At 37.5% G+C, this 17228-nt stretch overlaps 1 protein-coding gene across 2 annotated transcripts in view; it reads right to left on the reverse strand.

The window, feature by feature from the left end:
* Positions 1-17228, reverse strand: part of LOC138706171 (alpha-(1,3)-fucosyltransferase 7-like) — a 229378-nt gene that overhangs the window by 144143 nt on the left and 68007 nt on the right. For both annotated transcript variants that reach the window (XM_069835175.1, XM_069835176.1), the window contains one exon: positions 4219-4276. The gene's annotated coding sequence lies outside the window, so the exon portion shown is untranslated. The remainder of the gene's footprint in view (positions 1-4218; positions 4277-17228) is intronic.

Raw genomic sequence — 17228 nt, forward strand, 5'->3', positions numbered from 1 at the left:
CTTTGCGTAATTCGGGTTCCGCATACTGCGGATAGATGGAAGGACTGTGACCCATTTTCAAGTTGCACACCACTTCGGCGGGCCACGTTATGCATTATGTTTATCTGTGAAGAGTTATGTCGTGTACTAGGACGAGTGTATGTGTAAGTGTTCGTGTAAGTGTAGTGCAGGGAATGGGTGAGGATGATGATGAAGGGAGAAGGGGAAACCCGGTGCCGGCACGTAGCCTACTCCTGTCGAAAAGCACCAAGGGGCCGCCAGACTTAACTCCCCATCCGACGGACGAATCACTATCAACAGTGACATACTATGCCTTCTCTTCATATGCACTGTGGAGAGATTTGGGATTTAACCCAGACACTTTTAAATATGTAATGTACAAATATTGTTCTTGTATGCCGAATATAGTCTCTGACGTGGTTCCCTAACACTCATATGGTACTAAGAAAGGTTGCATAATAATAAAAATACATTCATTTTTAGTAAAAATTGTTACTTCTTGAATGCACAATCTACAAAAAGTTCGCAACAGTTTTATTAAAACTACGTAAAAAAAAGTGTGGAAAACTACTTTGAATGTTTAGGGGTGATAGATATCAAGAAAGGCATTTTTCGGTAGGAAACTATAGATCGGAAGAGCATGATTACATTGCTAAGGGCTCGTTTCTTAATGTCAAATGCCGTACACATACGTAATTTGTTCGATTTGCGGCATTCTTATAATGAGGGGTATTGCATACTCTCGGCTCCACAAGTAAAGAACCCTGGCCTCACACCACTTCTGCACAGATGACAGTGATTGACAGGACAGTTAGGGGAAGCTGTTGCCACGTTTGCTCTTGGCTGGACTCTTTAAATGTATTTTCTTTTGCAACTGGTTGGATTCTTTCAAAAATGGAAAATTCACAACACAGCATTCTCGGCGGTCTCCTGTCGGTATCTTTGTCCACAGTTTCACTAATTGGAGGAGCGTGTCAGTCAGATTTATGGCTTCCTGAACCCAACCCTGCAACGAAGGTTCTTTACTTGTGAAACCAAGAGTAACGACGGATGTCTTTCTGCAGATAATTCCACAGAAGAAAGCACATAATACAGTCCCCGCAACTCGTGTGTTTTTGTTGTCATTAAACAGACTGTTCCTTGTGCGCTGACATCATGAAGATGGAACTCTTTACGTGGAGGGAAATGTCGGACATGCATGGCACTGCGGATGGCAATTCACTTGCAGTTCGAAAGATTTATGAAGAAAGATATCCAAATAGGGTTATTCCAAGCCATCTTACTTTTGCTTCAATGTACCGACGACTAAGAGAACAAGGTTCATTCCAGGTCAACAGATATGACACTGGACGAAGACTGAGAGAGAACCGTTTCCTTGGCGGGGGGGGGGGGGGCAAAGCAAAACTATAGAATCTCGATATAACGAGATTATGGGGGACATCATTTATCTCCTCCCCCCGTTATAGCTTCACCTTGGTACAGAGTATCGGGATATGATCATTTAATAAAGGTATTGTAATAAAGTAAAATCATAACAAAATATACAGACAATTTTTTGTCCTCTTGTACGGAGGAGGGACCCAAAGGCTTGCACTGCAGCCTGAGGCTTATTGTGCTTACCATTCCTATTCTGTGAATGGTTGGGTAACCGAATGGCTGCGCTCAGCACACCGTAAACTTAATCTGGGGTACAGGGTTGTTTCCGATCTCCATAACGAATTTGAATGACATCATGTGCGTCAGGAGTCACACGACAGCTGAACTGTGGCTCAAGGTGACAGACCAGTAGTGAGTGATCTCATAGTCAGAGTGCACGGCGACTCACAGCAGAAATTCCTAAGAAAATCGAGCGTTTTTGGGAGGGGTACGTTACGACCCTTTCCAATGCCAAGTACAGTTAAATGAAAATAAAAGAAGCCTTCAATAAACGAGGTTTCGTTATTTCCAAGAAAGACATCTTCTGTGTACTTAATCATATTGGTAAAGCTCGAATGGAATTAATTTGTATCATCTCGTGGGGTGCGGCGACTTGTGACGGGGGGTGCTTACTTTTTTCACTCTGGAATTAATCTCATCCGAGCTTTGCCAGTCTTATTAAGTACACAGAAGATTCCTTTCTTGGAAATAACGAAACCACGTGTTTTGCAGGCTCCTATGATTTTCACGTAACTGTACTCGGCATCGGAAAGGGTTGTTATGTACCCCTCCCAAAAAGGCTCTATTTTCTGGGCATTGCTACTGTGATACACCGTGCACTCTGATAATGAAATCACTCACTATTGGTCTGTCACTTCTCGCCGCATTTCAGTTGTCGTTGTGATTCCTGACGCACATGATGTCATTCAAATCCGTTATCAGAGATCGGAAACAACCCTGTATTGTATAGATGATATGTGAATTAATGATGGCGAAATGAGTCCCAGGTCCAACGCCGAAAATTACCCAACAATTCTGCTTCAATTGGTTGAGGAAAAACCCCAACCAAGTAACTTGTCCCAACCAAGATTTAAACCTGGGCCCGCTTGTTTCATGGCCAGACGTGCTAACCATTACTTCGTAGCTGTGGGTCAATTTTACATTTACTTTATCTCTTTATCTAAAAAGCAAGATATCATATGAAATGTAAATTCTAATTATTATTTTATTTAATCTCGTCTTTAAGTTTACACATTATACCGGGATCATTTTTCTTTTTTCTGCATTGTTGTGCAGTATGTTATTCTTATTTCTCCAAGTGGCTGCTTAATCACCTGTAGAGTTCTAACACATCAGTAGGCTATAGGCTGTTACAAAAAAACATTATAGTGCTTCCATTCCTCAAATGAAGTATAGAAATTCTTATACATTCAGAAATTTAAAATACAGACACATGGTCTGAAGACATTAATTCGTCAATTTAAGCATAGAATCTTAATCATAAACAAAAGTAAGAAAAATCTTTTGAATTCAATATTTTCTAACGTTAATAGAAAAAAAAGAGTTCGGCCAAGTTTAGGGAGACAGTAACCCTGCATAACCACCCATAACTCTGCCTATGGCGATCGGTATGCAGTCCTGAATTCGACTGAAATGTTCCCCGTCGTTTTGATGAGAGTAATTCAGTAAGTACGCTAAGTGTTGCTTACCAAGTGGGTGTCAACCATAAACTGGTTTGAATTGTATTGCGTGAGCTGAAATTACTCTCGTTACATGTACAAAAAGTGGATGTTATGCTTCCGGGCGAATTGTCTGCTAGAATACTATTTGCTGGTTGGTTTCTGGAACAGAGCATGGAGACACCCGAATTTTCAACTGTTGTTCTTTGAATTTACACCAGTCGTAACAACCGTATCTAGGAGGAAGGTAACGTTCACGCGACATTCCTTCGGTCATGGCTACGGGTAACTAGTGTGAATGTTTGGGCAAGTATCTGGTTGGCCCTTACACAGTCTACTCTCACCACGACTGAATGCACAAAATTATCAGATCTTTTATATGGTTCCATATGACAGATCTCCTGCTCACTTTGATAGTGGAATGTGACATCTGGGAGCAATATTTGGCATAAAAGAAATCAGAAGAGAAGAACCAGTTTTCTGGTCCTCAGGGTCTCCAGACTTGTCGTGTTTGCATTTGTTGAGAGAGCCGATATACTCCGAGCCAGAGAAGTTAGAAGATATCCTTGCATTGTGGAATTTTCGAGCGAACACGACAATTTCTTCTCAAGATTTTTCTACAGTTTGCAAGGTCTAGAAATGTTGTGACCTTTTTTTTTTGTAAGTTTTGTATTCAAAAGTAAAAAATTTATCGCACTGCCATAAAGAGAGCTAAAGTACCACATCAGACACCACATTTCCATAGGTGTTAAAGAAATTTCAATTTCTATAGAGATCGATGTTATGAAACTTACGTCCATTGCGCTGTACTTATTTACCCATTTCCTGCATACTGTATATACTATTGAGCTCATCTATCACCTAACAAATAGTTGTTTAAAAGTAGTTTTCATCACATTCCATATAAGTAGAAATCATATTGCTAACAGTATATTAAGATTTAATAGACATATATTCGTATTGTGATGTTTTACTCAATGGCTATTTGAATGTGAAGACCACCGCATTGGTATTCTTCCAAACATACTTTCCTATTATAAAATAATTGCGTTCGCCTCTGCCAGTTTTCTTAAATGCCATTTACTTTATATTCGCAATAATATTTACTTAAAATGCTACTTACAAGGCACCCTTCACAACACCAGGTTGACCTCCGTTTGTAACTTCTTCACGGATAAATACTGTAAATAAACAATAGACCTGCATTAGAGTTCGTACACATACAAAAAAAATACATTGTACAAAATATAGATAAACATATTGTGTTATGTTAGTGTCTGAATGACATTTCTCCAGTTTCAAAACCAGCTAAGGGAAAGGGATTGTCATAGCACGGCTTAAGAATGACCCACAATAAACCGGAAACAATTAAGTATTGTGAATGCTCACATTTAAATACATTTATTTTAACATTATTTCCGTTCTCGTTCTCGTTGTCGTTTCCGTTCCCGGTTTATTGTGAACCTGTCTTTACTTCGCAAGGACGCACGTCTCATATCGTTAATTTGGGGTATGTAATAGAACTTCGGCATACTGTTAACGCAACGGTTAGAGCGCCTTTTCTCCATACTGAGACACGGGTTCAAACATTAACGAATTTTAGATACAATTTTTGGTGGGTAAAGTCGGAATTTTAAGTTTTTCTTTTTCCGGGATACTCTCGTTTTCCCAATCTCAATTCCAACACCACTTCTACATAATTAATTACCATTTTTATCTGCGGTGCGATAGTCACGGGAAATTGTTGCAATGCATCATCTTCCCCAGGATATCAACCCCATAGGATTTCTTCGAAGAAAACTCTACAGAACATGTAATCATGGGAATATGTGGAGTCGACGTCAATGTCCGAGTATTCGGGTCGACACAGTACAAATATGCACAAAAAAATTTGTCTGAAGGAATGGTTTTCATTTTCACGACACCGTTTATTTAACGACTGAAGTGAGGACATTAGATGGGACACTGTATGACTTTTTGCTTTCGCTTGGTTGGAATCTGTTTCTTACTTTCTTTATCCCCGGTCACGTCAAAACGTCTTGCCGGAGTCATGATGATGAGGACACAGCGGCGCTACCACAAATCGACGCGCAGACACCGTTACTCAGCCCGCGGGACTGACCTTTCCGAACCCGCCGTGGCGCGCGGCGGGCAAACGAACTCTGATAACGAGACAGCTCTCACGGCGCGTTGGTACTTCCTGCACCGCTCTATCAACTGATGTGACCACGATAGAGACGGACAGGTCCAGCCGAAGTGGCCACAAGAGCAGTGTTGCCAACGCGTGGAAACTTTCCCACGACAATGGTAAAATCTGTAATATTTTATTGGTGGAACAAGGACAAATACTTGAATAATATACAAATCGTGAGATTGTTTTTAAGTTTATCTGTCTGCTATTTATTATGTAATAGTACGAATTTGATTATTGTTACTCCAACAACTATATATACAGAAAAACCACAATTTAAATCACACGGAGTTAGTGTGCACTCGAAGTTGGTTGCTTGACGGTTGTCAGCCCACTTTGAGGTCTGTGGATATAGAGGGAAAAATTGGATCGGTGTCGGGTAGAGTTCCCGGGTAGCTCAGTTGGTCCCGGGTTCGATGCCCGGCCCCGGAACAATTTTTCCCTCGAAATTATTAAAATCAACTTTACAGGGAGTTATACTTCAAATCTTGATTTGCTGAACTATATATACTACAGTAATAATAATAATAATAATAATAATAATAATAATAATAATAATAATAATAATAATAATAATAATAAACAATAATCCTGTGCGCGACACCCATTGACGGTCAAGACGAAGGCCTCATAGCCATATGTCTCAGCAGAGGTAAACGATCGTCTAACCAGTACGAGATAATGTGTGGTTAGCACTATGATCCCCTCCTGCCGTTATAGCTAGTTCGCGGAACCGGATTTTACTACCTGCCATAAGTCCTCAAATTCATCACTATGCTGAGTGGACACTAGTCCCATGCACTAGCCGAAATTTCATGAAAAAACTTCTTCACCAATGAAGATCTGAAGAACCAGCGCGCATTCCATAACGCGAACCCAGGCATAATGCCTTAGATCAGGGATGCCAAGGCTCCTGCACTGCGTACTCTCAAGAACCAGCACATTTCCTTAACAGCGATGATTGTCTCGCAGAAATTGAATTGATCTCTTGACGAATGTTATTCTTAGGTTCGCCTTCTTCGTTTCTTATCAAGAACACTTCCCGTTTCACGAAATTTATTAACTAATCTATTAATCGTCCCACGACCTGGGACTCGAACACCCGGAAAATTTCACGAGCGGATTCTGTACGGACATACGAATCGTAAATAAACACCCGATTGGAATAGAATAATTAGGCCTACTAAGTACGACATTGACGCTTTTTTCTGGAGTTTTTTTTCTAATTGATACTAGTCATAAAAAGGAATCCTATTTTATGGTGAATAAAAATCTTAAAGTTCATAAAGTTCAGTAAAACTTGGTTAATTTCAGTGTTATCTTGCACAAATAAACATAAATTCGTTATGTCGCATTTAAAAATAATAATTTTTTGACTGCCGTCTTGCAAAATACATTACTGAGCATTCCTTCAAAAAACAAGAGGTCTGTATCATCAACGGAATCTTAAAGATCTTTATACATCTTAAAAATACGTACAGTTGTCTATTGGCACTTATCTTACTTATTGTGTAGAGAATTTAGTGTAACAGTCTCATAATATGTGAATAATATGAACTAATAGGCAACACAATACATTCAAGCTATTTCTACCTTATATTTAAAAGTAAAGACACTCGAAATACGGTCTGCATATTAAATTCAAACTTCTGTATGTATTGAAATAGGATTTGGATATTAAATTCAAAGTTTTGTACATACATATCAATGCAAAACAAATCATATTTTAGTCACAATTCTAAAGAAACTTCCACTACCTGATTTTAAAAAATCGGAAATCTAACAAACTCCAATCATGTCATGCCTGCCAACAGTAGTCTACATCGGACAGGGAACTTTGCTTCATCAAAGCTTGTTGTATTAATTCACGCACATTTTTATGTGACTTCCAACAAAGATAGGCTAACTTTTGGACACTTTGAATTAAAATTTCTTAAAATAAAACCAAAATTTCTCTTGAAAACACTAATTCCGAATAAATTCGTGTTAAAAACAAAAATTTCGCGTAACAACAAAATTTCGCGTCATTTCGCGAGTTTACATTTGCGGTATTTTGACCTGGAAGAACTGGAAACAAAATGTTTGTTCTGTCAGTTGAAAAACCATATTTTGCGAATCCGTGGTTTGCGGAAACTGAGAATCACAAGTCATCGATAGTATAATGGTAATGTAGTATAATGTAGTATGGTGTGGTGTGGTGTGGTGTGGAGTGGTGTGGTATAGTATAATATGATATACTGTATGTTACTGGCTCAAATACTTCTAAAAACAAGACAAAAGTTCGAAATAAGTAGGCCTATAGAAGAATCAAAGCAAGCGCTGAGAAAGAAGATAGGCCTATTTCAGCTGTATTCTGCTAGAAAATTAACAATCAATAAATAATTAATGTCATTGTAAGCAACTTTGCATTAGAGGAATATCTAATCGGTTGTAAAAATTTAATTTATTTGTGTTGGTATTTTTTTAAAAACAAAGGTTGGCAATATTCCACCAGAGTGGAACATATCCTGTGAGATTTGTTTGTACAAAGCGCTTGGGGGAGAGGTGTAACTTCCCATTAATTTCCCCTGTTATTCTAGTTGCGCTGTTGCTCTGTTTTCTCAATATTATCACCTCTACGTCTCTGAATAACTTTCGAAGGCATCAGTGGCGTAGCATGAAATTTTGAGCAGGGGAAGCTAACTCAAGTTGTCTTTCATGCAATATGAGAAAACGTATTACAAAAATATAGTCTTAAAATAAATAGTAGTCAATGTCAAGTCAGCAGTCGAAGATTGGTTGGAACCTCGTAACACCTCAAATGGTACATAGTAAAATATGATTTCACGGTTTACACATATCTCTAACAAATAGACACGTATACGTATAACATTCGCTCACTCCCTGTCATACTTAGATAAATCACAATATTAACGGTCACTTTAGATACAGTATTAGTATCATTACGTAAGTATGCGTCTGTATTTTGAGTGTGTCCTTCATTGACAGCAAGGGAGTCGGTCATTTGTTTTTTATATCACACTTTTGTTCGTAAGTCAGTCTTGATAATAGAATTGTCCTAAAAAATTCAAGTAAATTGGTGTCAGGAACTGTTATTTCACTCATTATTTATTATATCAGCCACAATGCACACTAACACTTCAACTGAACACAACTGACGAAAAGGGATAACTCGGAAACTACTTATTTTCAATGTCAAAGCTAGCTTCTTGCGAGCCTTGCGACCAGGGTAGTTTAGTTAGAAGGGGATGAAAATCTGCGGGGTTGGTTACACAGAAGAATGAGTATAAGAAACCAGTCTGCTTGGAAGCTGGTGTGTGCTGGCTTCTTGTTTACTGTTGCATCACAAATCATCCTGACCTGCCGCATCACAATATTTAACGCGTAAATATAAATTCTATTAAAATTAATAAATAATTTTGTCCATAGACTGTAGGTTTATTATGAAATTATTATTAACTGGGGAAGCTGAGCTTTTTTGCTTACATTGACGCTACGCCACTGGTAGGCATAGTGGGATGTTAAATGAGGATTTGTAATAACGCGATGATTTTGGGTTTCTTGCATTCGTGCAGTGCAATCGTATTAATTTCTCCAACGTTTCGGAGCTACTTGCAGTAATGTTATTCGATGTCTTAACGGTTTCCCGTTATGCCAGAGTATCGTAAAAACAACTCGAATAGCCCCAACCACCGGGGAACGCCTGAATTCTCTTAGTAAATTACTATAAGCGTCCACACGGACTCGAACCTGTGCTTCTAGTCGAGGCTAGCCATTCTACGACTTCACTAATACTATTCTCGCTGGCGAATAATTTCCTCGAATGTGTGAATAAATCCCGCTGAAAGTCCAGCAGCACGACACGGAGGCAAGGACCGTTGCGCCGCGCCGGTATGCAAAGCAGGTTACGTTAGGTTACCCGCACATAGCAGCACGGATGTCATACAGGTCGACAGTGGCACAGGAGTAATATGTTATTATGAGTGTTGTGCAGTGTTGCATTGAAATCACTTATTTGCATTCGAAACGAACTGGCAGATGCGCTGTCGCCTTGGAAACAATCGCCCGTGTCTGTTACGTTACGCCCCATCGCCCGCTCTGACCTCTAGTTCATTGTATTAAGGCACGTGGACCGTGTGACAAGGAATCGTATAATGACCAGATGAGAGAATCCTATTATTTGAGGGCAATAGTGGGTCCTTGCGTAGTGACAAGTAGAACGACACAGAGGATAGTAGCATGTTTCCCCGTCTTTCCAAACTCTGCCTTGGCTAAGACTAAGCGATCGACGAGCCCTGCATTCCCTTGTTCTCTTATTTCAAATCCTGCGCACAGCTACCCCAATCTATTTGGCTTCTCGTTTTCAAAATTTATCCGCATATCATCAGCTAAGTACAAGATCTCATCATAACAATTTACTCATTATACCCTACCACAAGACATCTTTATATTCTTCATCTTATACAGTTTCAGTTGCTAGAAATTGGAACTCGCTACCGTGTGATGTAAGGGGTTGTTGGACAATAATTTCATTTAGATCAAAATTACATAAATTCTTACTTAACAAATTAATTGCTGATTAATATTTATTACATATAATGAAACTAACATCTTTCCATTCTTATTATTATCATTAATTTCTCTAAATAGATTTACAAAACCTCTAATGGCAATTACATTAATATTCTCATTATAGAAATATATTTTAGATTTATATATATATATATATATTGTTTTTTCTCCCTGTAACATAGTTCTAGTAAGCTTATATTAAATTAATTTTCATCATTTTACTAGCTATCTCAAATCTCAAATTAATTATAATTGATTGAATTAAATTAGCTCATAAATTAAGTTACTACTTTACCTTATATGTTTATCTAAATTTAAATAAATATGTAGTCTACTAGTCGTTAAAACTTAACTGAAGAATATTGCTGGAGAACCTTTTAAGTGTAGTGTAAATATTGTAATTTAAATATGTATTGTATTGATTAAGGCTGGTTGAGTGGAAGAGAAGGCCTTATGGCCTTAACTCTGCCAGCGAAAATAAAACATTATTATTATTATTATTATTATTATTATTATTATTATTATTATTATTATTATTATTATTATCATCACAAATGAAAACTGAAAAGAATTAATTTATTATCGAAATAAGCCTATATCCAGATCCATATCAGAGACTGAAATAATGTGAATAGTAGAACAATATGAAGGACTAAAGTAAAGTGATGATGGGATCCATAAACGCCTAAATAAAGTGATCAGGACTGAATTAAATTAATCAGGTTATATTATGTTGTAGGAAGGACTGGAATGAAATGATAATTTCTATGAAAGGCTAAAATAAAGGCATGTTATAATACACATGAATAGAGAGAATGAAGGGTTACTTCAGTCCAAGTGGTTGAAATAAAGTGAGTAGATGATCTCAATGAGAGGCTGGACTGCAGAGATAAATCAGACTGAAAACGGGTCTCAATTCTTGAATACTCTTTTTTAACACTTACATAATTACTGATGTATTGTTAAATTATTTCAATGAATAAATAAATAAATAACGACTTCACTGTGTTAACTAGGATTCAGAGGATGATGCAAACAACATCGAAACTAGTCAATTAGGTAACATAACACCAAAAATGTGTAATATTAACACAGTGAAGTCGTTATAATATATATTTATTGAAATAACAGAACAATAGGCTACATCAGCGAAAAGGAGTGTTGGTGAGCACTATATAAAGAGCTAAATGAAATGACAATTGGCTTAATATGAAGTGAAATAAACCAATGATACTTAACGCTATGCATAATAACGTACAATCAGAGTTAACCTGAAGTACTTTATCGTGAATCTTTATTATCCCAACAATTTGACGTATTGCTAAAATACTAGCAATTTTATACACATTTGTCGGATTCATTGGCAATTACAAATAGTGCCTCTTTAGAAAAATCCCCTACCTTTGGATTTCAACTTTTATCATCACTTGAAATACGTATATTTAAAAAATCACGTCATACCTAGCAGACCAATTATAATTTATCCTTCACATAATCATTGTTTGATAGCCTGCTCTTTAAAAATACCCTCAGCTATTATACTAATCTTTAAACAACGGTTTATAGCCAATTAAACTGAAGGAATAATTACGAAATAGAAACAAATTAATACTGCTTTATTAATGAAGTTTCTGGTAATATTAATGTTGTATTCCCTTTGTATACACAGTGGTTAACAGGATAAATTGCAGAGTCCAGTATGTTAGACGGACAGACATACCAAAGTATGTTTCGTAAGTTAATCTTCGCTCGCCACACTATTATAATTAACGCCACTTACATGCATTTTTTGTTCAATAAGCGCCATGAAGTGCTGGAAGTTCAGTCATTTCATTGTGAAATATGAAAATGATACGCATACCTTTACATCTATCCTCGTAGATTCTAACTGGTTTCTCAGTTCACGGATCCAAACTCAGCCAAGGGCGATTGATTTTAAGATCCTCATGATCGCTTTCTTCAGAAGTGCACCAAAGTTGGGAATAATATGCTGTAGATTTATAGCACATAAGAGAACTCGGGCAAAATTTACGCTCCCGTTGTTCCCGGATCGCCAAAATTTTCTACTTTTCATAGGTCCTATAGTTATCTGCGCGGTTTAACGTCTCTCTTGATAGATATTCCAAATGTCTCTGCAGGGAAACGTCTCCCAAGGTGGCAAAAGCCTCAAAAAACAATGTAAAAAACTAATATGGCGGCTAAGCAGCGCACTGATCATCACAGCAAGTAACTAAAAACATATTTTCGTAAGGAAAATAAAGCGGGTGTCTCCATTCATAGATTTCATGGAAATAAATGAGCGAACCTTGTCTCTGAATTAAAAGACTTCACGTAATAATTTCTGACCATTCTCCGCTTTTGTCAAATTTAAAATTTCCTAATCATCATCCTCGCTTATTATTCTATAATCAATGGCAATGAATTCCGCTTACCATATTCCACGCCTCATATCAGAGTTCAGGAAATTCGTAGTCGACCGTATTAACAACTAAAATAAAAACATTGCGAAGGAATACTAACCCCTTTCAAAATTGAACACATGTTTATATCAGCTTTCTTTTTACTCAGAATAGTCCATACTATCAAACTCTAAAATATTTACTATTCCTCTTGAATCACTCTGTATATAGTGCATAGATTAAGAAATATTACAAAATTCAAGCTGAAGTTCAATTGAAAATTAATTCTTTACGTAACATCCTTTTCGCATGTAACGTCTATATTCCACTTAAATTAATAGAAATATAAAAAGATTTGGTGGAACATTTTGTTACACTGACGTCATTCGATTTTGGTCGCCTTGGAAATGCTTAGGCCTACGTCATATGCGACAAACCCGTTACTAACGAGAAAGACAGGCTACGGCGCGACGTCACATTCTTAGTCTTGACATGGCCAACATTGAACAAGTTTATATATAAATGCACGTTTAACATGAGTTTAATGTAGCAATTTTTTAAACTTTGAACATGTTTAATGTAGCATTTTTTTAAACTTTGAACATGTATTTTTTATCCTCTGATTGAGGTTCTGCCTGATATGTATTATCACTTGACGATAGGCCTGTGTGTCAGAGGAAGAACAATTGAGGCATTGACATGGGAAAGGTCGTAACTGCCAAAAATTCGAATTTTTAGGTTTTTCATTGAGAAGGTAGTAAATGGTCATGCCAATGGCACAGAGAAGGTAGTATATCCGTATGTAATGAAACGAAGTTAGAAACGTTGTCACTAGATGTTGTAAGTTGTATGTGCACAGCTGTTGGCGCGGAGAAGGTAGTAACTCCTTTTACAACATCAGAGTGTGTCTAGACAAATATGGGCTGATAACTGTGTAGGGCAGAATAAGAATCGGATGATTCTAATGGTCCTGATTTACATTATTGCCAAGAAACATTTTGATTCAGTGGACTTGAAATACCTGGTTTCAGAACATTCCTACATGCCATGTGATAGGGAATTTGGCATCATACAGAAAAGAAAAAAAAATATGCAAGACCATGGTTCCAGAAGAGGTAAGGCCTAATAATGTAATAATGATGAAGGATGAGGATTTCTTCGACTTTTCTGCAGAATGTGACAAGTTTTTGAATACAACTCCTATCAAAATCAGCACCCTCAACTGGATTATACTCTCAAGAGCTGATTTTCCTCTAATAAAAACAAGACAGTCATTTAATGACCTTGAAATGTGGACAAAGCACAGGATTTTTAAGAAAGGACAGTCATTAACGTCAATGACTAACTTCCAGTGCTTGCAACGCCTTGAAAGAAGACCAGTCGTCCCTGATGCCAAAAAGAGAGACTTGTTATCTATGTTAGACTTCCTCGATGAAAAGTATCATGCATTTTACCGAAAAATTTGTGCATAACGTATAAATAACGTTAATTCTCAGTTTGGCTAAGGAGTGATTTCAATGTTGTATTTTTATAAAATAGGATTTCACAGATAAATCTGTGCCAGACTTTTCAAATTTCATATGTAACACAAACATGAGTGTATGCCTTTCATTTAAAGCAGTTTCTGTAATAATGTAAGTGAGAAAGTGTTCATAAATTTGTTTTTTGCTTCCCCTGAAAAATTTTGTTATTGGCAGTTACTACGTTTCCCATGTCAGCGCCTCAGTTGTTTGTATGCGTCTGAAGTCTGACTAGTGTAACTAGTCGGTGATGTATGCAATGGAGGGGGGAAGGAACTGACTATCCTACCCCATTATCTCCTGGCCTAGTTGCCTCATAAGTGGTATCTTGTTGGTATCACTTGTGAGATTCGGACCTGTCTTCGAACAGTTGACTAAACAACATGCATTTATATAAGGTGATTTTCACGATGGCCATGACTAGATGAAGATAAGCATGTAACTTCGATTCGTTACGTAGTCTATCTTTCTCGTTAGCCGCGCGATAAACTCAACGGGTGCTATGCATAGACATTTCGCTAGCTACGAGCGTGCTAAACTAGCCCCGGCTATCGACTGATTACTTGTGTAGGATTCATATCATATCGTATCGCTAACACTGGTTTATGAATACGAAAAACGTTAATTCGTTGATGATCCACCGGAAGCCCGCGCTAAGAATGTCTATGAATACGGCCCTTCAAGATGAACTAGTCCATTTATATACATAACCTACTTAGAAGAGTTTATTATAACCCATGAGGGGTTTTTATTATTTAAAAAAATATATTATTCTACTGTGTTTTGACAAGTGCGAATCAGATGCGTGCACAGCAAACGCGTAACTATAGCAAGTTAATACAAGCTTCGCGTTACTCTTATGCAGATGAATGAATAACGACTAACAATATTTACGGGATATTCTCACATGCGTACATAGACTAACAATATACCATATTAAAGATTTTATTAATTTGTCCTACAGAATAATATCTATAATATTGACAATTAATATTTGAGGAGAAAAATTCGCTCCGGCGCCGGGGATCGAACCTGGGTCCTTGGTTCTACGTACCAAGCTCTCTGACCACTGAGTTACGTCGAATTCAAGCCGCAAAGGGAAACATCGAAGGAGGAGAGTTCGATCGGGTGCTGTGGATTGAATTCGGCGTAGCTCAGTGGTCAGAGCGCTTGGTACGTAGAAGCAAGGACCCAGGTTCGATCCCCGGCGCCGGAGCGAATTTTTCTCCTCAAATATTAATTGTCAATATTACAGATATTATTCTGTAGGACAAATTAATAACATCTTTAATATCCTCATAGCTAGCAGTGCATATTTCTATACAGATTACTGTGCACTTAACTGCGGAATCCCGGCTAAACAGTCACTCAGTTGAGTGCGGCCCTTGTATAATGGCAATTGACTTGGACATAAAACGTCAACGTATATGCTTAACTTGGAGTCAGGCCACAAAGGGAAACATCGAAGGAGGAGAGTTCGGTCCGGTGCTGTAGAACCAAGGACCCGGGTTCGATCCCCGGCGCCGGAGCGAATTTTTCTCCTCAAATATTAATTACAATATATCAGTTAATTGTTAATTGTCTGTGGCTTAAAATAGAATTTTACTTGCCCTTTTATTAGTGCAATCTGTTTATTGCATTATTATTATTATTATTATTATTATTATTATTATTATTATTATTATTATTATTAATGAAGGATTGACAGATATTCATAGCTTATTTCATTCCGTTCATTAGCCACACTTAAATCTTACAGGAAATTAACTTTTATTTATTTATGCTAAACTCGTTACCCTAATTCCAGTATAGACGTTACATACAATCAAGGATTTCCTCAAATCCCCTGTCACTTTTTTAACTGAAGATGCTATTCAGAGGAAGTGCATGTAGCAACAAAATGCTATGCATAATAGGTGCAGGATAGAACAAAACCACACAGAATTAGATCACCCATATAGGCTCATTATCCTACGTCTAAATGTTGACTTTGACGAGAAACTGAAAATTTTGCCTCAATTTATATTATTCAGTCAGAGATTCTTTCACGTGTCATAAATCTGCAATACTATCACCTCAGGTTTCTTTCCCTTCCAGTGGAAGAAATGCTAAGGACTTTTATATAGTCTTTAAAATTGCTTTGCCTTCGGTCGAGTTTCAATGGGAACCTCGGATCTAATAGTAACCATGATAACCTCTAGACCACCGAGAATAACTAGTGGAATAAAAGTAGCCTATCAAGGAAAATTTAATCAATCAGAAAAAACTGCCCCTGCGTCACTTTGTCAACAAAAATCTCACAGGATATACCCGAGGTTGAAACCTGATCTTTTTTAATGAGAAGCTATAATTCCCCCCCCCCCCAGATTTTACATTAGCATTGAAACTTTAAGATGTGGAACAAGTCAAGATTTAATTAACTTCATCTGCTATCTCGAATTTCATTAGACTGCATGAAGTGACGGGAAGCATACTCGCTGTATCTGTTAGAAGGAACGGACGAGCCTGCTTACGACTATCTTGCTCGTGCTTTAAATGGAAAGGAACAATCATGTCGTGAACCTACGAATTGGCATCACGCTGCAACATTTTCCCCTCTCTCTTTCTTATTCTTCAAAAAGATTGTACTTCTTATATCTGCTTGACGTTGTACGCAAAACTGTTTAACGATTTGCTTTGGTCTCGTTGGATAGAGGCAATTGGAATGTGAAGACAGTCCGACACTGCACTTTCGGCTGTTGCCATAGTAACGTGCGGCTGACTTCTTTGTGTCCTAGCAACTACAGTTATGCATTTCAAATCACAAAATCATTACAGTATGTAATTGGAACATTCATTATAATTCCTGATTAGTTGGGTATTGAGAATTTTTCTTTAATAAATGCTTTTAATTTCCTTTGTTGCTTTCTAACGGACTGATTCATTTCCTCCCTTGCGTTGTGTTCAGCTGATTACGTATAGTACAACGAATTCATTGAATATAGCATAGAGAAATATATTTTTAAACGAAGGTCGCTGTTCGTTACTTTGTTAAGTTATACCTTACATGCGGCAAGTTCCTTTTCAGAAAGTTTCTCCAGCCTTTATCATTACACAATTGCTCTATTCTTACAACATCCCACTGATACTGAATAATCTCGTCAACTTAAAGTGATGTTTTTTTTTTACTTTATTTTATTGGGTTATTTTACGACGCTGTATCAACATCTAGGTTATTTAGCGTCTGAATGATATGAAGGTGATAATGCCGGTGAAATGAATCCGGGGTCCAACACCGAAAGTTACCCAGCATTTGCTCGTATTGGGTTGAGGGAAAACCCCGGAAAAAACCTCAACCAGGTAACTTGCCCCGACCGGGATTCGAACCCGGGCCACCTGGTTTCGCAGCCAGAAAGTGATGCCAAATTATATACATACATACATACATACATACATACATACATACATACAT

The sequence above is a fragment of the Periplaneta americana genome, chromosome 9 (assembly GCF_040183065.1).
Source record: "Periplaneta americana isolate PAMFEO1 chromosome 9, P.americana_PAMFEO1_priV1, whole genome shotgun sequence".
Taxonomy (NCBI): Eukaryota; Metazoa; Arthropoda; class Insecta; order Blattodea; family Blattidae; genus Periplaneta; species Periplaneta americana.